Source organism: Bidens hawaiensis, unplaced genomic scaffold (genome assembly GCF_021521415.1).
Source record: "Bidens hawaiensis isolate Kalapana, Puna unplaced genomic scaffold, B.hawaiensis_p1.1 tig00000888_1, whole genome shotgun sequence".
In the NCBI taxonomy this organism is placed as follows: domain Eukaryota; kingdom Viridiplantae; phylum Streptophyta; class Magnoliopsida; order Asterales; family Asteraceae; genus Bidens; species Bidens hawaiensis.
The window spans coordinates 900001-921640 of record NW_027491051.1 but is presented as its reverse complement, the minus strand read 5'-3'; the positions used below and the strand labels follow the sequence as shown (position 1 = coordinate 921640).

The 21640-nt window shown below is 40.7% G+C and overlaps 1 protein-coding gene across 3 annotated transcripts in view; it reads left to right on the top strand.

Moving 5' to 3' along the window:
- Window positions 1–12526: 12526 nt before the first annotated feature.
- The window catches only part of LOC143544295 (large ribosomal subunit protein uL18c-like), an 11835-nt gene continuing 2721 nt past the window's right edge, over window positions 12527–21640 (top strand). Inside the window, exon 1 of one of the 3 annotated variants that reach the window (XM_077036429.1) lies at window positions 12527–12731. The gene's annotated coding sequence lies outside the window, so the exon portion shown is untranslated. Of the gene's footprint in view, window positions 12732–14603; window positions 16189–21640 lie in introns of those variants that run through there. The other 2 variants (XM_077036432.1, XM_077036435.1) reach the window with 2 other exon arrangements.

The following is a 21640-nucleotide window of genomic DNA, read 5'->3' as shown; positions in this document are numbered from 1 at the left end:
AGAACGTTGCTGCCTCAACTCCTCAACACTGCTCAAGCCTCCACCGGCCCACCCCTGCCGCCGCCGCGATTTTCCGCCTCCAGCCACCCTCTCAGCACTTCTCTGTCGTAACTGCTTTCTTATTTTGCTTCAACTCTCAGGTAATTTTAGGGCTTGTTGCTACAACAAAGATAAGACCAATGATAGTGAATGGACTGGTTAGGCTAACAAGCTTCAAGGGTTCAGGTTAACCTAACGCAAGTCGTGGTGTCCCTCTACGTTTGCAAAACGTAGAAGGAGGTTCACTAGTTAGTTGTTTGTTGTTATAGCTCACCGAAGATCAAGAACCGTGATGTTTGGAATCGGTTTTAGAATGATGTTCTTGGTGAAGCTATGAAGTTATTGAAGTAAGAAAGAAATAAGCTAAGAGCATATTTCTCAAGGAAGAAGAGAAGATTAGGGAGATGGTGTTATCTGCCCAAATCTGTTGTGTTTATGTTTATGGCTAAGTCTCTCTTATATAGGAGAAGAGACTTAAGCCTTTCGTCCAATTGTAACTAACGCCAGTTTGCCTAGAGAGTTGACCTTTATGGGCGGGAAGCTTTGGACCGCTGGTCCATAGTTAAAATAATATTACTTTATCTGAGCATGTCCTTTGTTTAGAGGGGACAAGGATGTGAACAGTGATGTGACATTGTACTGTAGCACATGGGTACTTGTTTACATAAGTTTGGGCGGGAAACGAAGCTTTTAACCTTTTAACCCTTTTAGCGTTAATGTGTTCCAGCCATTTTATTATTTCCTTGGGCTACCCCCGTCATCAGCCCCCCAAGTCAGAGGTGTTTGAGGAGTATGCTCAAGGGCTTCTGACTTTTGCACACATTTTGTTTATTGCTTAAAGGCTTCAAGGCTTGTAGGCTTCGAAGCTTTGTTCAGTTTTGGTTGTTTTTTGAATTATTGATGTGACAGTTGATGTGATTGTAACTGTCAGTTTACGGTTTCCAATAACTTCTTTTCATTAATAGTTATCAATGGGATAACTATTTACTTTCTTCCAGATTTGTTTAACAATTCCCACCATAAACACTTTCAAGTTTCATTCAATCCATTACCAGGTTAGTTTCGATCCTTCCTTCTTCTTCAAAATTATGGTTGCCAAAAAGGATCTTTCGATCAGTTTTTCCCGATTAACCCAGGAAGAGGTTGAATCGTTTTGTATTGAGTGGGGAATAGGGTTAAAGTATAAACCGATTGCTCCGCCGGTCGATTCTTCCATCGATCGTTGTCCGGCGGGTTTTATCGCTCTATATTGCCGTCATTTCGAATTTTCTAACCTCCGACACCCTTTTTCAGTTTTTGTTCTTAATGTTTTGGAGTATTATCGTATATCATTTGGCCAAATCCATCCGTTAGGGCTCGCTAGGGTTTTGCACTTTGAAGTTTTGTGTAGAGCCCTAGGTTATGACCCTTCGCTGTTGAATTTTCTTCGTTTCTTTCGCTTAGCGAAAATGGTGATTGGTACACGTTCGAACATACCAAGGTTGATATATGTTTGGTTTCCTCAGCGATTACGACCCTCGGTTCTTGGAAGGACCGGTTTTTCTTTGTTTCTGATTCTATCCTTCCGTTTAAACCCGTTTGGAGACAACCCGAAGCCGTTCTAAATGAACCAGAACCGGCCGAATCTTAGTTAAACGAAGCCTTTTTGAAATCCATTAGAACATGTCCTTCGCGTCTTCGCCCTCTCCCCAAACATCTTCTTGTGTTATTAGGAATTAGCAAACTTTGGGATAAGCCTAATCGGGATCCCATGCTTATGAGGGATAATAAGGGTATGCGCTTGTTTATCCCGTATTTGGCTTACCTTGTTGATATATTTGTTGATGGATTTCTTTTGTGTTTGCAGTCATGTCTGCTTTGGACTTCCTAAAGAGTGACGATACTTCCGACGTTGCTTTTACTGATGCTACAGCCTTTGTTGGGGAGGATTCGGTTATTCGAGGGAAAGAGGGTCGATTTGAGGATGCTGAGTATGCTGGGGTTGCAAATGTTAAAAGGTTCACCAAGACCGATGTTCCAAAATCTTCCACTCGTCGTTCCACACGTCGTTTGTTAAAGTCTGTTGCCGCCTCATCCTCTCACGAGCCAGTTGAGGTTAGTGATGATATTCAGGTTTCTGAAGACCAAGGCCCAACTATGGAGGCTGAGAAGGAATAGGGGTTGGTGGTTTCTAAGAAGAAGAAGTCGACTGGCAAGAAGGTTGAGATGCCAGTCGTTCAAGGGTGGGACGGGAATGCAGTTTATGTGCCAGGATGGAGTGTCAAGGTTGGGGATAGTTTCAAGGATCCCGAGGTTTGTGCCGATGCATTGGCTCATTTTGCTCCTCCGGGGGTTCGTGATACTATCTCTAAGATGGAAGGTGAATCTGTGTTGTCTAGGTTGATTTTGAACTCTTGTAACTTTTTTGCCCTTTTGGCAGAAGGTGTTACTCGATTTCGCACGGGGATGGAGGAGTATGAGGAGTTCATGAAGTCGAAGGAGAAGATGAAGGCCTCTATGGCGGTTATGAAGAAAGAAGTTGAGGGTTATTCAGAGAAGGAGAAAGTGCATGTGAAAAAGATTGAAGAGTTGGCTCGTGGCCATGAGATTGAGATGGCAGGGTTGAAGAAAGCCATGGAGGCTGATAAGGCTAAGTTGGATGCTGATCATGAAGCCTTTGAGGTGCAGAGGAGAGCCTTCGAGATGGAGAAGAAAGGCTTGAAGGCTTCGGTTACTAAGACTTCTGATGACAACAAGTGGTTGATTGAGCATGGGTTTCAGCAAGTTGTATCTTACTTGCTTCATTCTAAAGAGTTTAACTCGGTGCTGGGTGATGTTTACACGAAGCTGCTAGGTCATGGGAAGCATTTGGGCTTCATTGCAGGCTTCCATCATCACGAAACCGATCAGCCTATGGAGCAGTCCCCCTTGTTCAACCCTGAAGCCTACAAGCTTTTTACTGGTTCAGTTCATGCGATGGAAAGGGTCACTTACCCTTATGTGGGTGCGGTTTCATCATGCTATGGTAAGCCACTTTCAGTTTTGCAGGGTTTGAAACCAGCCGGCCTTGATGAGAAGGTTTTCAAAGAGGTGATTGAGTCTTTGTCGAAAAAACGTTCCCGTTCTGGTGATAGTGAAGAGACTTTATCTGGGGAAAGCGACGGGTCTCATGTGGCAAGCCTCGAAGGCTCGGCTGTTGCTGATGTTGTCCCGCAAGTCAAGAAGTTCAAGAAGGCTAAGGGTGGTAAGGCTAGTACCTCAAAGCCTGTTCCTGATGTTTAAACACTTTATTCGTAGCTTTCTTAGCACTTTAAAACAATGTTATGTAATCTTTAAACAATGTAGGTTTGGCATGGAACTCTTAAAATTTATGCCTTGTGGTTGTGTTTGGCCTTTTTGGACCTTTGAACATTTTCTTGGGAATCCTTGTGATTTCCTTGTTTTAGCCTTAATTGGCTTATTATGTATGAATGCTTGTTTAGCTATGGCCTTGTAATGGCCTTGTTTATGAACTGTGATGTTCTGTGTATTTTGGTTGCTTGTCTTGTTAGTTTGATATGATTTTAGCTAACTTTCCTTAAGAAGTTTTAGTGATGTAGCCACTTTTAGCTTCAAGGCTTCATTAGGTAAAAAACACATGTTGGCTATCCTTTGTATCACTACTTAGTGTATGTTTTTGTTTTCGTAAACTGTTTTGAAGTTTAAGGAACGAATTGGTGTAGGCTGTTCAAACCTGTCTATGAGACAAGTTTTGGTTGAAAAAGTTTTCTAAGTCTCATGGAGTCGAATTGATATAGGTACTCACCCCTTATATAGGTCCATTTAACCCTTGAACCTATTGAGCGATGTGGCCTGGGAGCTCATCTCCTTACATGGCCCTTGCCATGGAGTTTCTTGCTAGGTTCTCAACCTGATTATAGGATAGTAAAGACAAGTTATGACAAAAAGTTTATCATTCATTCAAGAGGTTGTTGTTTCACAAAAAGGAGAATTGTACATCTCTTGAAATATATTTTTACATTTTGATTAGGCATGGAACCTTTTAAGGGTTTTGCCGTTCCAGTGTCTTGGAAGTCTTTTGCCTTCTGCGTCAGCCAGCTTGTAGGATCCACCCTTGTGGGATTCGAGGATTGTGTATGGTCCTTCCCACTTGGGGCCAAGTTTTCCTTGATTTTCTTTTTTGCTGGCCTCGTTGTTTCGGAGTACAAGGTTTCCAAGCTTGAAGCGTTCATGCTTCACTCTTGCATTGTAATAAGCTTCCATTTTTTGCTTGTATTTGGTCTCTTGAATGGCGGCTTGATCACGAATTTCTTCAGGGAGTTGCAAATTCAACATGGTCTCATTGTTGTTTGATTCGAGGTCCATGTTGAGTGTTCTTTGATTCACAACTCCGACTTCGGCTGGGATTACAGCTTCCGATCCGAACACTAGGCTGTAAGGCGTTCGTTTGTGGCTTGTCTTTTCGGTTGTTCTTATTGCCCATAGAACGTTTGGGAGTTCTTCAAGCCAATTGTTGTTGTGCCTTCCCAGCCTTGTTTTGATTCCTTCAACGATGGTTCTGTTTGTTCTTTCAACTTGGCCGTTGGATTGTGGGTATGCGACTGAGCTGAACACTTGAGTGATTCTGAACTCTTTGCACCATGTGCTAAAAGGCTTCTCAGCAAATTGTTTCCCATTATCCGTGACCAACACTCCTGGCAGCCCATAATGGCAAATGATGGTTTCCCATACAAAGTCGATGACTTGTTTGCCCGTTATTTTTGCAAGTGGTTTGACTTCAGGCCACTTGGTAAAGTAGTCGACGGCTACTAGCAAAAATTTACCCCACCTTGTTCATTTGTGGCTTGTCTTTTCGGTTGTTCTTGTTGCCCATAGAACGTTTGGGAGTTCTTCAAGCCAATTGTTGTTGTGCCTTCCCAGCCTTGTTTTGATTCCTTCAACGATGGTTCTGTTTGTTCTTTCAACTTGGCCGTTGGATTGTGGGTATGTGACTGAGCTGAACACTTGAGTGATTCTGAACTCTTTGCACCATGTGCTAAAAGGCTTCTCGGCAAATTGTTTCCCATTATCCGTGACCAACACTCCTGGCAGCCCATAATGGCAAATTATGGTTTCTCATACGAAGTCGATGACTTGTTTGCCCGTTATTTTTGCGAGTGGTTTGACTTCAGGCCACTTGGTAAAGTAGTCAACGGCTACTAACAAAAATTTTACCCCACCTTTGGCCGGTGGGAATGGACCAACAATATCCATTCCCCATTTGTGAAATAGCCAAGCTGAGGAGATGTGGACTAGATCATGTTTAGGGCTTTTGGGAACCGGTGCACGAATTTGACAAGATTCACACTTCTTGAGTTGTTCGGTTGCATCTCGGTGCATGGTGGGCCAGAATTATCCGAGGTTCATCAATTTTGCAACCACCATTCTTGGTCCAAAATGAGCTCCACATATCCCCTCGTGAACCTCTTTGATCAGATATTGACTTTGTTCAGGGCCTACACATTTCAGTAGTGGTGCAAGGTAGCCCTTTTTATAAAGCGTTTCTCCTTGCAACACATACTGTCTGGATTTGATTCGAACCTTTTCAGCCTCAGTTTGGTCCAAGGGTAACTCGCCATTTTTGAGGAACTATTCTATGGGAGTCATCCAATTGGGGCCTTCTTCAGTGATTACACCTTGAACCTCCAATTCTTGAATTGAAGGAGTTTTCAGCACTTCCACCAGTACTTTCTTGGTGAGGTGTGCAAAAGTGAGGGATGCTAATTTGCTCAGGGCATCGGCTCTCTTGTTTTGTAATCTTGGGACTTGTTTGATGGTGCATTCTTGAAACGTGGTCATCAACCCTTTTGCCTTTTCACGGTACTTCTTCATGTTGGGCTCTTTGGCTATATAGCTGTCATTGACTTGACTTGAAACAAGCAACGAGTTTGTGAAGACTTGTAGCTTTTGGATCTTCATCTCTTTGGCAATCTTCAGACCAGCGATCAATGCTTCGTATTCAGCTTCGTTGTTGGTGGTCTGAAATTCAAGTCGAAGAGAATATGTGAATTCTAACCCTTCAGGGTTGATTAAAACGAGCCCAGCTCCTGACCCTTCGATGCTGGAAGCTCCATCGGTAAAAAGCTTCCAGGCTTCAGGGTCAGAAGGTTCAGTGGTAGTTGTGTGTATTTCAGGAATGACTTGTTTTGGGATTTCTACAATGAAGTCCGCCAAGACTTGGGCTTTGATAGCTTTTCTTGGGACATAGGTGATGTTATGTTCTCCTAGTTCCACAGCCCATTTGGCCAATCGGCCTGAGTTCTCTGGTTTTTCAAGCACACTTTTGGTGGGTTGGTCAGTGACCACTTGTATAGGGTGTGCTTGAAAGTACCTTCGAAGCCTTCTGGCCGTTTGAATTAAGGCCAGGGCAAGTTTATCCAAAGAAGGATATTTGACCTCTGCCAGTTTTAGTGTTTTACTAAAGAAATAAACGGGTACCTGAACTTTGTCTCGTTTGATGGTTAGAACCGCGCTTAGTGCTTCTCCCGTTTCAGGGGCTGCAATAGCTGGGAGTGAAGCCAAGTGTTGCTTCACTTGGTTGAAGGCCTCTTTTGCTTCTTCCGTTCACCTGAAGTCTTTCTTGTTGGTGCAACCCTTTAGTGTTTTGAAAAAGGGTAGGGACTTATCAGCAAGCTTGGAGGTAAAACACTTCAAGGCTGCAAGCTTTCCATTCAGACTTTCCACTTCTTTTTTGCTTTGTGGGGATTTGGTTTTGAGAACAGCCCTGACTTTGTTGGGATTAGCTTTTATGCTTTGTTTTCCCACAATGTGCCCCAAAAACTTGCCTTCTTCGAACCCGAATGAGCATTTTCCAGGGTTAAGCTTCATGTTGATCTTTCTCCAGTTTTGGAAGGTTTCTTGTATGTCTTCAAGCATTTGATACTCGGTTTTGCTTTTGATTACTAGATCATCAACATAAGCTTCCAGGTTTCTGCTAATTTGGCTAGCAAATGCTTTGTCGATCAAACATTGGTAGGTTGCACCGGCATTTCGTAGGCCAAAAGGCATCTTTTGGTAACAAAAAATACCCTTGTCCGTGTGGAATGCAGTTTTTTCTTCGTCTTCCACTTTCATGAAATTTGATGGTAACCCTTGTAAGCGTCGAGAAAACACTTAAAGGGATGGCCGGTTAAAGAGTCAACCTTGAGGTCCATCTCGGGTAAGGGATAGCAATCCTTTGGACATGCTTTGTTTAAGTCTTTGAAGTCGATGCACATCCTCCAAGACTTGTCAGGTTTTCGAACCATGACTGGATTAGCCACCCAAGATTGATACTTGACCTCACGTAGGATCCCAACTTGTACAAGCTTTTCAACCTCTTGACATGCTGCCAAGTTTCTTTCAGGAGCCAGGCTCCGTTTCTTTTGGACAACAGGCTTAACATCGGGAGGTATCTTGAGTTCATGCTCTGCAACGCTTCGAGGGATGCCTGTCATGTCTTCCGGGCACCAAGCAAAGACATCGCTGTAGTTTATCAACAGCTTTTCAAGGTGTGAAAGTGTTTCTTTGGAAAGGCTTGTGTTTACCCGTACCTTTTGATCAGGGTACTTGGGGTTTATGATTAAGCCTTGCTCTTCGTCTTTGCTTTTTGAGCTTTCCCCTTCAACCGTGTGAACCTCTTGGGTAGGTTGAAGGGTTGTAATTCCCCTGTCGGTGGGAAACTTCACAGCACCTTGACTAACGTAAACAGCTATGTTGAACACACATTGCCCTGGCCTTCCTATGATCACATCATAGTTGGAAGGTGTATTGATAACCACAAAAGTGAGTGGTTTGGTTTTCTTCATCCTGCCTTCACTAAAACAGATATCAAGGGTTAGTTGGCCTAAAGGCTTCAAGGGTACATCGGCGATACCTTTTATAGATGACTCAGAGGGTTAAAGCCTTGAACGTTCTTCCTTGCTCAGCCGGTTGAAGAATCTTTCATACATGATCTCTGTGGCCGCCCCTGTGTCGATGTAGGCTTTGTTTGTTTGGAGTGTTCCCACATTCGCTTCCACCGTTAGAGGGTTTGAGAGTAAGTTACCTTGAGGCGTTGGGAAGCAGATGCATTGAAGCTCCCAATCTTCCAAGCGTTGTCGTTTGTGGGGAACACCTTGGTCTATATTCACCATATTCACTTCTTTGCCTTTTCTTTCAGCCATCTTGTCTTTGACCCCTTTCACCAAATGAGACAATTCTCCAGACTTGACGGCTTCCTCAATTCTTCTCTTGAGTTGAAAGCAATCGTTTGTGTGGTGACCTTTTTCTTCGTGGAACTCACAGAACTGGGTGGAACTTTCGTTTTTCTTGCTCTTGGGCAAGGGTCGAGGAGGTCGGAAGTTGTGCTTCACTTCTTCTGTGGCAAGGATTTCCTGAGGGGTTTTGGTTAAGGCTGTGAAGTTTACAGTATTCTACCTGCTTGGAGGGTTCCGGCCTTCAGGCCTTCGTTGATCTGAACTCCGGGGATACTTGTCATAAGGAGTGTAGTTCCCTCTCTTTTGGTTGGGGCTGTTGCCTCGCCAACTGGGAGCTCTTTTTCGCTGCTCTTTGAAATCAACGGCCTCCTCGCCTCGAATATGTGCCTCATCTCGTTCAAGAGCTTCTTCAAGGGTTTTAGGCAGGCAGTTGTTAAAGTCCTTTGTGAGGTGCTTGGAGGTGATGGCGTTCATGAAGCCTGCCACCCTCATTTTTTCGTCAGCCCCCACATATTGTAACCCTTCTTTCTTGTTCCTTTCTAGGAAGTCTCGAAGGTTCTCATCATCGTTTTGTTTTATCTGAAAAATGACCATGGCGTCCTTGACGTACCTTCTTTGTTGTGAGAAGTGGGCCAAGAAGCCTTTGCTCAGATCGTCGAAGCTCCGAACGCTTTGAGCAGGAAGGTCATTGAACCATATCCTGGCTGACCCAACTAACGTTTGCATGAACATCAAACAACATTCAGCATGTGACCATTTTTCAATTCTGGCCACCCCAGTGAAGACCTGGAGGTGGTCTTCGGGATCTTCAGTCCCATCATACGTTCTTATATGGGACGGCATCTTGATTTTTATTTGAAAGTCATAATCGGCGATTTGTTGAGAGAAACAAGATAGGTTACCGGGCTTGTAAGGTTTTGCCAAATCTTCATCTAGCCTCACAGCAGGATTATGACTTGTTGTTCCTTGGTGAGTACCCAGCGCTTGGTTGATGAGCTGGGTCCAAGGGAAATGTGCCATCATTTGAGCCATCATCTGAGGCATGAGGTAAAGCCTTGAAGGCTTTCAGGTGTTGCTGCTGCTTGGTTTGCTCCCATGGAAGTGCTCATCGCTGCACTTCGAGCCAAGGGCAAACTGACATGGCCTGCTCCCACGTAGTGGCTGTAGGAGGAGCATTTGAAGCTGGTGACTGCCATATTTGGTCGAGAGTGGTCTCATGTCCAAGGGGTTGTGAAGTGAACAAAGGGAAAGTCGTTGGGCTTGATCTCCCATAGGTGTAGGGGGATGGGTTAAAGGGTCGACAGGTTACACTTGGACCAGCTTCAAAAAGAGAAGCAGCCGGGCGTGAGCTGATTAGAGGAGAAGGTGGACGTCCGAGCGACAGTGAGGGCTCTGATTCGTCATAATCTAGCCTTATTCTTATCCCTTTTTCTCTTTCTTGGCTCACGTGTTGGTTAAGAAGATGTCTTAGTTGCAAGAAATGTCGTGATACCCCTTCCATTGTCAAGTCAACACGTTCTGGAGTGTTTGTGACTCCTGCATGAGGAGAAGGAACTCCGAATCGTGAAGGGGTTGGAGTTCGAAAAGGTGAAAAATCGAGGAACAAAGGTCCCGTCGAAGTTCCTCCCGGAGTGTAAAAAATCGAGGTTGTCGCCGGAGCTTCTTGGCCGACACTTGGTGTTGGTGTTCTTGACACTTGATTGACTTCTCCAGATCCACCTTCCGACATGGTGATGGAACTACACTACTGGTCTTTATGATAAAATAAGAGGCGTAGCCCCATGGTGGGCGCCAACTTGTTGCTACAACAAAGACAAGACCAATGATAGTGAATGGACTGGTTAGGCTAACAAGCTTCAAGGGTTCAGGTTAACCTAACGCAGGTCGTGGTGTCCCTCTACGTTTGCAAAACGTAGAAAGAGGTTCACTAGTTAGTTGTTTGTTGTTATAGCTCACCGAAGATCAAGAACCGTGATGTTTGGAATCGGGTTTAGAATGATGTTCTTGGTGAAGCTATGAAGTTATTGAAGTAAGAAAGAAATAAGCTAAGAGCATATTTCTCAAGGAAGAAGAGAAGATTAGGGAGATGGTGTTATCTGCCCAAATCTGTTGTGTTTATGTTTATGGCTAAGTCTCTCTTATATAGGAGAAGAGACTTAAGCCTTTCGTCCAATTGTAACTAATCTGGTTCCCCTCCAGTTTGCCTAGAGAGTTGACCTTTATGGGCGGGAAGCTTTGGACCGCTGGTCCATAGTTAAAATAATATTACTTTCTCTGAGCATGTCCTTTGTTCAGAGAGGACAAGGATGTGAATAGTGATGTGACATCGTACTGTAGCACGTGGGTACTTGTTTACATATGTTTGGGCGGGAAACGAAGCTTTTAACCTTTTAACCCTTTTAGCGTTAATGTGTTCCAGCCATTTTATTATTTCCTTGGGCTACCCCCGTCATCAGGGCTAAAAAAACTTACTCCATAAAATAAAAATGTCCAATTTATTGATTTTATATTGATTTTTATGCAATTATATACTTGGATTGGTAATTGTATGTTGTATATTATTGTTAGATTTTGACTTTGCTATGTTAAGAACTTGACTTTTAGAGTTAATTATGCAAGAATCATTGGAAAGAATGGGGAAAAGGTTTGAAGATGGGTATTATAGATTTAGATAAGAGCCATGCTATGGAGTTAGGGTTTGAGGAGAGTAGCACGGTTAGATTGTGCAGAAAACTGTTCATTTTAAGAATGTTTCAATTTTGCTCGGGTCAAAACGATTTTTTATTTTATTTTAATTTTTTTCGGGTCGAAACTGGCTTTGACCTCTAGACTCTTGTTGAATTGAGTTGTTTTATGAAACAAAAACATAAGTTAAATAAGCATAACTTAGATGGTCTAGCTATTTACATGTTGAGTATCTTTAACGAGTATGAGGAATTTTGTGAGAAATGTAGTAAATATCTACAAATGGGTTTAGTAATGTTAAATACTGCCACAAGGAATATTTAGAGCATGTATTTATTTACTTTCTATTTCGTAATGGCAAAGCTTTGTTTTTGCATATGGAAGCATGTAACTTGTTCATATCATACATTTCACTGCTGGAATTCTACTGTTTTGAATGATATAGCCCAGATTTTTTATTGAGAAACTTCACACAAACAGAATTTGTAATGTTTTCTCTTATCGTATCGAATGACATCGTATTTTGTGTGTTTTGTTGTAATGATATTGTTTTTTATTATGTTTCTCGACCGACCGACCCGACCCAAAAAAATTGAACGACGAATATAATGGGACTCCATTGTCAAAAAATCCTAGGTCCGCCACACTAGCACATTATACATATACTATTGAAAATTTGTGTTGTATCAAATAATTACAGGTGCTTATCGGTTCGGATTAAGGGTGGCAATCTTGACCCAAACCGTTTCAAATGAGTCAATTTGGGTTGTTTTAAAATGTATATGTGTTGGTTTGGGTCATAGGTTTTAATTAAATGGGTCAAAATGGGTCACTTGAAATTTCACATTATTTTCGGGTCAAAATGGGTCGACAGGTTTAAATATATGGGTCGATGTGGGTTAGTGTCTAAAGGAAAAGTGGCAGGTTTGGGTTGAAACGGGTTTTGGATTGGAACAGGATTGATTTAGGTTTTGGCTTGGATCAGGTTTCGTGCCAACACGAGTTTCGCACTGGACGGGTTGGGTTTCGGTTTCTTTCGAGTTTTCGCACTGGAAGGTTGGGTTTCGGTTTCTTTTGAGTTTTCGCACTGGACGGGTCGATTTCGTTTTTTGTTTCATTTTTGGCTAATTTGCCGGTTTTTTTTCCTTTTTTTTAAACGAGGACATCGAGGAAAACATTTTAGTTTATTTATTTATTTTTCGTTTTTTATTTATATTTTGAGTTATGACTTTCTTATTGTTTTTATATTTTATTTTTTTAAGGGTTTTTGATCTTAATAAAAACCCTTAAAAAATTCAAAAAAATTAATAAAAAGATCATAACTCAAAATATAAAACAAAAACAAAAAAGTAAAAAAAAAACAAAAACGTTTCGTCCGTTGTCTTTGTTAAAAAAAAACCCAACCCGAAACCCGTTTTGACCCGTTCCGACCTGAACCAGTTGACATAACCCGTTCCAACCCGAACCAAAACGATCATTTTTTTAGTTGACCCGTTTCGACACAACCCAACCCAACCCATTTGCCACCCCTAGTTCGGATATTTCAGTTAGTTCTAATTGGTTTATTCGGGTCACTTATGTGGGTAACATACTCGGTTCAGTTTTGGGTTGTTTTTGGCATTTTGCACATCTACAAATAAGTGTGGTAAAAAATATTTTGATTAAACTGGTATTAACATTTACATCTATCCCATGCCATGCCAGTATTGGAAGCCTTGAAGCCACAGCCGCTGCCTATCATATAGCAACGTAACGTTTTAACGGAGAAACCCTAATTCTGGACTCAGATTTGGGCATCTTTCATTCTTACTGGTAATTTCACTTACAATCAATAATAGCTAAATTCACATGCTTTTCATGTCTAATACCAATACTATTATTATTATTATTATTATTATTATTATTCATATTCATATTTACCATTATTTATACATCAATTCAGGTTTTTGAAGTTTAGAACCTAGCTAGGAAATGGGTTATTTTGTTTGAACATTTGTGTGGCTAATAGACATACATACATACATACATACAGCTAATGATTAGACAAAGCCATATGTTATAATCAACCACCTTATTACACAAAATGAAAGTATAGAGATGAGATATATATATATGAAAAGACTGTTTACATAACTGAACCATAGGCTCCTGATTACCTAACCCGTTGTTGTTGGTTTTCGTTGGATCCTTATGTAGTAAAACACTGTGAAAACCTTAACAATCCACCATTATCTGGTCTATTTTACTACCTCGGGACCCACACTAAGAAACTATACATACTTTTGATTGCTTTTGAAGGGGGCTGTGCTTTAGGTATACATTATGTTTTGTCTAGGTGATAGTTTAAGGAAATTGGAGATTAGAGATTGTCCTTTCGGTGATACCGGAGTGTAAACAAGCCAAATAGAGCCCGAGCTCGGCCCGTGAATAGAATCACAGTCTTAAATTATGCTATTTTTAAATTATTTCAATCTCAAGACTGGTGAAAGAATGATAAAACCATACTTTTATGTGTTAAAAGTTGGTAAACGGATCAAAACAATTGAGGTTTTAAAGGAAATGTAAAACTGAAATCAAACCCACAAATGCGCATGTATATAGATAGGATTAGGTATTGTTCATTAGTGAAATTGAGTGAATTTGGTAAGTTTTGGTCAAATGAATAAAAAAATGTGTAATTAACTAGCACTAAACCTATAAGTATCTAGTGAAGGTCGTATACATACGCACTGCTTAACATGTAGTGGAGGTAATTTAGGAGTGTTCATTATTTGAACCAACCCGATTATTTGAATTCGAAAAATGTATTTTACTTGGGCTAATAAAACTTACTTGGGTTTAGAAATAGTCAACATGGGCTGAATTGCTGAAATCGTTCGAACCCAGTACTGCAACAATACCTGTAATTTTTCAGTTTTTGTTTAATGTTAACTTTTATTCAGCAGATTAAGCTCATAATGTGTCTAGTATTTTTGATTTGAGACGATAATTTAGAATTTAATTTAATAGGTGTTTTTTTAAAGGCTAGTTTTATAGTTTATAGTGAATAGATGTTTGACAGTTTATCAATGTGAATGATGTTTTCTATTTGAGACAATAATCTTTGAAATGACACCTATTTCTGTTGAATGCTAGCTTACACACTTTTTGAAATTTGTTGCTATTATATTTTTTTGTCCAAAGTTCGGATTTTGAACTCAAATCAAACCTGATTCAATAAACACCCCTAAAATGTACAATAATTTAGAACTTATAAGTTTTTATCAAAGTTATTATTATATTGCTTGTGGTTTTGTGCTTTATGCTCTAGTGCTCTCTCATTTACACAAAATTTAGACATAAATAAGCTTCGTATATGGTTTAATATCTAAATAACCTAAATTGCTATTAAGGGCGATTGTATATTTTCTAAGAACAGATTATGACTATTCAACATATTAAAACTAATTATAAATCAGCCTTGTATCTCTCAATTTTATGAATGTTTTACAAATCAAACAAGATGGATTAATTAGAGTAAATGTTAACAATATAATTTCAAGGTAGCAACAAAACTTTGATGTAAATCATTCAAGAGATTGCAGCAAAATGTGAATGGTATCCTTAATCCCAATGAACATGGAAGCAGTCGACGAGAGACGGAGAGAGACAATACGTTGTGAATCACGAGAGAGAGATAGGGTTGTGGGGTGTCTAGTTGGCACGACGGTCCCGACATTCATGACTGCTTCTCTAGTGCTTCACAATGTATCTTCGTTTTCTGTTTCTCCTCGACTCTAGTTTTGTCTTTCATTTGAATTATGAATTTATGCATTGCTGACATTTTGATGAAATCTTATGTATGATTTATCTGAAGGCTTTGTTGCTGCTTTGGAATTATGCTATCATCTTTTAATTTAGTCTGATTAATCTATGTATTGTTTAAATATGTCGAACATTCAGAATCTGTTAATATAAGTAAAAAGTAGGTTCAATGCGTTGAAAATACATAGCCTGTTAATGACCTATAGATCAATAAAAACAGGTATAGAGGAAAACGGAATTATAGAAACATTACATAGAAATTTAAGCTTTAATTATATCATATTTGTCCATCTTTATCTGTTAATCATTTCAATGACGTTTTTAACTACTTGATAAGGTCAAATGGTTTGGGTAGGGGATCAAAATGGGTATTTTTATACAGGTCAGCCTGAATTTGAGCTTAGACGAGTAAACAAAACTAACTAAATTTCAAAAATGGAATTTGATAATATTTTTTTTATTGTTTGTGCAGAATCAAACTCACCATATTTCTATAAGGGCCTGTTTTGACCCTTATTCATTTTGTCAATACCTGTTTAGACACGAACCAAAATGACTTCTTATTTTCAAAATTGCTGTTTTGGCCAGTTACCCCGTCAGACCTGACCAGCTGTTTTGACTCGTACCCAATTTTGTCAAAACCCATTCAGACCTGAGCCAAAATGACCATTTTTAAAAACGGCTTGTAACCCGTTATGACCTGAACCTATTTATGTAAAAACCCATTAGACCCGAACACCATTTTATTAAACAGCCTCATGTTTTACTTGTGCCCATTTTTATCAAAACCCGAATCAAATGACCTTTTTTTAAAACTACCTGTTTTAACCCGTACCCTTTTTTGTCAATATCTGTTTAGACCTGAACCAACATGAGCATTTCCGAAAACGGCTTGTTTTGACCCGAACCTGTTTGGTACCGTTACCCATCACTGGTCAAAACCCATTTGTAACCGTTACCCATCCCGGCTCAACCCGCCTGTTTAGGGGTGTGCAAAAAGATCTGAATTTGAAACCGAACCTGAGTTATTTGAACTTCTGAACCCTAAAAATATCTGAAAATTCAGATATCCAAATTTCCAAAATCGGATTGCGTTTCAAAACAAAAGGTCGAATAATTTGGATATCCGAATAATCCAAAATATTTTCTTAAAATTATTAAATAATATATATTAAATAGTTTTGGCTTCATGCAAAGTTGTAAGCCCTAATGTTCAGCCTCCACATCTTCCCATTCTTTCATCTTCTCCGCAAACGCACAAATCTTCTCCAGTTTTCAAACTCAAACAACTCTATTCAAGCACACTTTGGCAACGCGTAACTGTTGCCCGCTAGATCTGCTCGTGTGCTTGGTTACGCAAGATCTGTTTGTCGTTTCTCTAATCAATCTCAGGAACTGTTGTAGTAGCCAGCGGATACCGTTGACCTTGACTGATATCTTGACGCCTCGGTTGTTGAAAACAGAGGTGAGGGTCCTGGGGATGATCAAATATGTTCACCGTGATCTAATATCAGCTGGTGTTTCCACAAATTTATTTATGCTTTCTATTTCTTTGATCTATAAATTTTTGAATTTTTTAACATTGAATAAATTCATGTTTGATTCAGTACTGGTAAATTGGTCTATCTATAAATTGATTGTGAATGGTGATTTTTATTAGGGTTCATGAAAAATTGTATATATATTAATTGTCAAGTAATGGTTACTCACATTAATCTACTATTCACAAACAGTATAAATATTTATGCTTGGTGTACAGGCTCATATAACATCCAATCTGACACAGTAAATAGCTGAAACATATTCACTTTCTACGCGCTTCTTCTTCCTCGCCATCATCTTAAATCTGTACCATCCCCGCTGTCTTTCTTTCCTTCATCTGATTTATGAAATCGGATTGATGTTGGCTATTCTTTGATTTCGATATATATACAATTAATATATATACAATTTTTCATGAACCCTAATAAAAGTCACCATGTTCTGAAACGAGGGGTGTAGGAAAGGGTAAAGATAGGGAGTATATATTGCGTTTGGCTTCTTGGAATGTAGGAACACTAAATAGTAAGTTGCTAGAATTGGTAGATGTGCTTAGAAGACGTAGGGCTCAATAGCATGCCTCCAGGAGACTAAGTGGAAAGGGCATAGAGGGGCTGAGTGTAATGGGTATAAGTTGTGGTACTCGGGGTCTGATGGAGCTAGGAATGGAGTGGGGATCCTAGTGGCTAAGGAACTACACAATAGTGTGGTGGAGGTGATAAGACATAATGACAGGATTATGGTGTTGAGATTAGTACTAGGAGAGGAAGTAGTGGCAGTAGTCTGCGCATACGCTCCTCATGTAGGCTTAGGGGACCAAGAAAAGAGAGAATTTCGGGATTGTCTAGACGCAGTGGTAGGGGCATACCTAGGGGTGAGAGGATTTGTATAGGAGGTGATATTAATGGACACATTGGTAAGTCTAACGATGGTTTTCAAGCCGTACATGGGGGTTTCGGTTTTGGTGATAGGAATGAGGCCGGAATAGAACTCCTAGAGTTTGCGGTGGCCCATGACCTAGGAATTATAAATTTTTATTTTAGGAACAAGACCCTCAGTTGATCACTTTTAGCAGTGGCGGACGTGACATTCAAATTGACTACCTTTTGATGAGGCAAAGAGACCGACGTTGGTGGAAGGACTGCAAAGCCATACCTGGGGAGACAGTGGTGGCTCAACATCCACTGCTGGTGACAGATATAGGCTTTAGAAATAAGCTGACTGTTCGTGAGAAGAAAGGTACACCTAGAATTCGATGGGGAAATTAGAGGGACGAAAATCTCCTACTGTTTAAGGATAAACTCAGACTGCAGACGCAGGCTCGACTAAATGGGGACTCAACTCATATATGGGAAGCTATGGCTACAAAGATCATTCAAATAGCAAAGGAGACTCTCGGGGTCACAACAGGAAAGACAGGTGGGCATAAGGAGTCTTGGTGGTGGAACGAGGTTGTACAAGATAAGATAAGGGACAAACAAGGGTGTTTTAGGGAGCTTATGAGGTGCACGAATGAGGAGGAGCGCGTGGAATTGAGGGAGACCTACAAAACGGCCAAGAGAGAGGCGAAGAAGGTAGTGGCGGAAGCAAAGAACGCGGCTTATAAACGGATGTATGAACGTTTAGAAACAAAAGAGGGGGAACATGCTATGTTTAAGATTGCCAAAGCCAGGGAGCGTAGAAGGCAAGATCTAGGGCCGGTGAAATTCATAAAGGATACAGATAGGCATGTACTAGTCAAGGAGCAAGACATCAAGCTAAGATGGCAAACCTATTTCCACAATCTTTTCAACAATGAGAGAGTTTACCAAGAAGAATATGACAACACAACCTCCCAACGACAACAACCGAATAACTGCTACTGCCGACGGATCACACGAGAAGAGGTGCAGACTGCACTTAGGAGGATGGGAAGGGCTAAGGCGGTTGGCCCAGACAACATACCCATCGAGGTGTGGAAGTGTCTGGGAGAGGAAGGAGTCATGTGGTTAACTACTCTATTCAATAGTATCCTTAAATCCGGTAAGATGCCAGACCAATGGAGGAGCAGCGTTGTAGTTCCTATCTATAAGAACAAAGGAGACGCCCAATGTTGTGGTAACTACCGAGGAATCAAACTACTAAGTCATACTATGAAGTTATGGGAAAGAGTCATTGAGGTTAGACTTAGACGAGAAACTCAGGTTACGGTGAACCAATTTGGATTCATGCCGGGGCGTTCCACCACAGAGGCAATACACCTTATAAGAAGATTGATGGAAAAATATAGGGAGAAGAAGAGTGACCTGCATATGGTGTTTATTGACCTAGAAAAGGCCTACGACAGTGTGCCACGACAGGTGCTTTGGGAGTGCTTGGAGGGTAGAGGAGTACCCAGGAAATACATAGAGATAATTATAGATATGTATACTAGGAATGCAACAAGTGTCCGTTCGCCAGTGGGTGATACTGATTTCTTCTCTGTAGAGGTAGGTCTTCACCAGGGGTCAGCGCTGAGTCCGTTTCTTTTTGCAGTAGTCTTGAATGAGTTGTCAAAGTCGATTCAGGGGACGCTCCCATGGTGCATGATATTCGCAGACGATATTGTGTTACTTGCTGAGAGAAAACAAGATCTGAACATGAGACTTGAGGAGTGGCGAACAACCTTAGAGACAAAAGGTTTAAGGATTAGTCGATCTTAGACGGAGTACCTCCACTGTGCTTTTGGAGAAGTAAATGACAATGAGGACGCACAGATTACCATTGAAGGGCAGGTGGTTCCTGTAACACCCCGACCAAAGGCGGATTATACATCGGGGCGCCACATATTGTTTCATTACTCGTGACACTATTTGGGTGTCAATATTTAATAAATATATTCATTCGCGCATGCGCAACGCAAACACAAGATAACATAAATCAATATATTATAAGACAAAATATTCGAACAATAATAACTTGTCTTGATACATTTTAATCTAGGTCCAAAAGTAAAAACGTCCTACGTGTCCACAAGCTCCAAATGTAGCTACAGCAAACCTGAACATGTGTTAAAATAAACGTCAAACACTTGCGTGTTGGTGAGAAATCAAGTTTAATACAATACATAGATAACAATAGATCTGCGCGCAACACGTGTATGTCTGGTGTTTAACAAGGGTGTAATCAGATTGTGATCAAGCCTAAATAGATCATAGTTCATAGTTCAATCCGTGCTCCCAATTGAGCACAAAAACAAGAAAACATCTGTGCAAGTGTAAACAAAGAAAACCGTAAACGATAGGTCTCCCGTGTTCATCTAATGGATCCATGAAAACTTCGGAATAGGCCGAACAAAGCGGTTAATGATACACACATACAAATAAACAGCCAAGTAAACGTCCTCAACACATGGGATACTGCGCGACTAAAGTTCATAAATAAGTTTAAGACTCTAAGTTTGTATGAACACATGAACATCCCAAAACATTAAAAATAAAAAGGGATTAGGTACGAGATTACTCACTTGATAAACGATGCGGTGAAAGATAAAGCAAGAACCAACTTTAAACAAGCACAAGTTAACCTATGAATAAGATTATTGTTTTAATGATTTGCTTTAAGTCTTGATTATAAGTTAGCATAATTAATAAGTAAATTATTATATATAATATATATTACCGGAAAAGCAGGGCAGAACAGGGAGGAAGACGGAGGCAGAGAGGGAGGCGGCAGAGAGAGCAAGGAGGAGGTTAAATTAAGTGTTTGTGTGTGATGTGTTAGGAAAAATAAGATTATTATTTATAGAGAAACCCTAGGGAACACAATCCCTAGAAAAGGGGAAAAGATCTCAAAAAGCAAAAGATTCCAAAAGCAAAAGATATCAAAAGATATGGCAGCTGCAGGGGGCAAAGGAAAAGCTGACAGGTAACAGTAAACAGGCATGGGAGGGTCAGATAAAGGTACTGGTCAAGCATGGAAAAGCAGATCTCAAAAGATAATGTCAGTCACTTTTTCTACCAACCAATGGGGTTGGTGCGCATGCTGCGCCGAAAGTAACTTTTCAGACATAAGATAGGTCAGGTCAACAGCACAGAAGAATAGACAACACAAAAGCAAACGACTAGATTAAACAGAAGAAAACTCAAAGGGTTTAGCGCGAGAAGGCTCGAGCGCACGCGCGAGGGCGAAGGCAGACAGAGAACAGTCCACAGCGCGCCGCGGGAAGAACTAAAATCCTTAGCGCGTCGCGGGAAGAACTACCATTCTTAGCGCGCTGCGAGAAGAACTACAATTCTTAGCGCGTCGCGGGAACAGTTCGCCTCGCGTATCGCAGGAACAACTGGTCTTCACGCAGGCTTCCTTGTAAGGAGTCTGGCGCGTGGAGCTGCGCAGACAACCTTAGGCGGGAAGGAACGACAAGCAAAGAGTTAAGAGAAAAGGAGGGTTCAAGGCTTAAGGGCGGGACGGCGACAAGAGAGAGAAAGAGGCGGAACGGCAACAAGAGGGAAAAGAAGAGGGACGGATAATATATTATTATTATAAAAAAAAAAAAAATAAAGTATAAGTATAAATAAATATTAAATCATAAAAGAAAGAGATCGGATCGGAGAAACGGGTACCTGGTCGGGTCGGATCGGGTCAGATGTCACAGTTCCGCAGGTAACGAAGTTCAAGTATCTAGGATTATTTGTTCAGAGCGATGGGGAATTAGACAGTGATGTGACCCATCGAGTTCAGGTAGGATGGGGTTGATGGAAAGCAGCCACAGGTATATTCCCAACTAAACTAAAGGGAAAATTTTATAGGGTTGCAGTTAGACCTGCAATGCTATATGGAACAGATTGTTGGGCCATCAGGAAGGCACAAGTGCGGAAGATGGAGGTAGCAGAAATGAGAATGCTACGTTGGATGTGTGGGCACACAAGGTTAGACCGAATAAGAAACGTCGTGTTTCGGGAGAGATTAGGAATAGCGAACATAGTAGACAAGATAAGAGAGTGGAGATTGAGATGGTTTGGACATGTGAAGAGAAAACAAACGACGAATCCTGTTAGATCCATAAAAAACATTACTATAGAGGGGAGAAGGGGTAGAGGACGACCTAAATTGACTTGGGATGAGAGGATTAAGCATGATTTGATAAACCTCTTTGAGGACATGGTTGAGGATAGGAATTCTTTGAGAAGTAGAATTAAAGTTAAGGTTTTTTAGGGAGAAAGGAATACCTTAGGGCTTCTATTTACCTGATTTTAGTCACACACCATAATAATATTTTCTCTACATTATTATTATTATTATTATTATTATTATTATTATTATTACTGTTGAACTCTGATTTCCTTTGTATTGCTTCATACATATGTACTTTAGAGCTGGGGGTCTCTTTGGAAGCCACCTCTTTATCCATGTGGATAGAG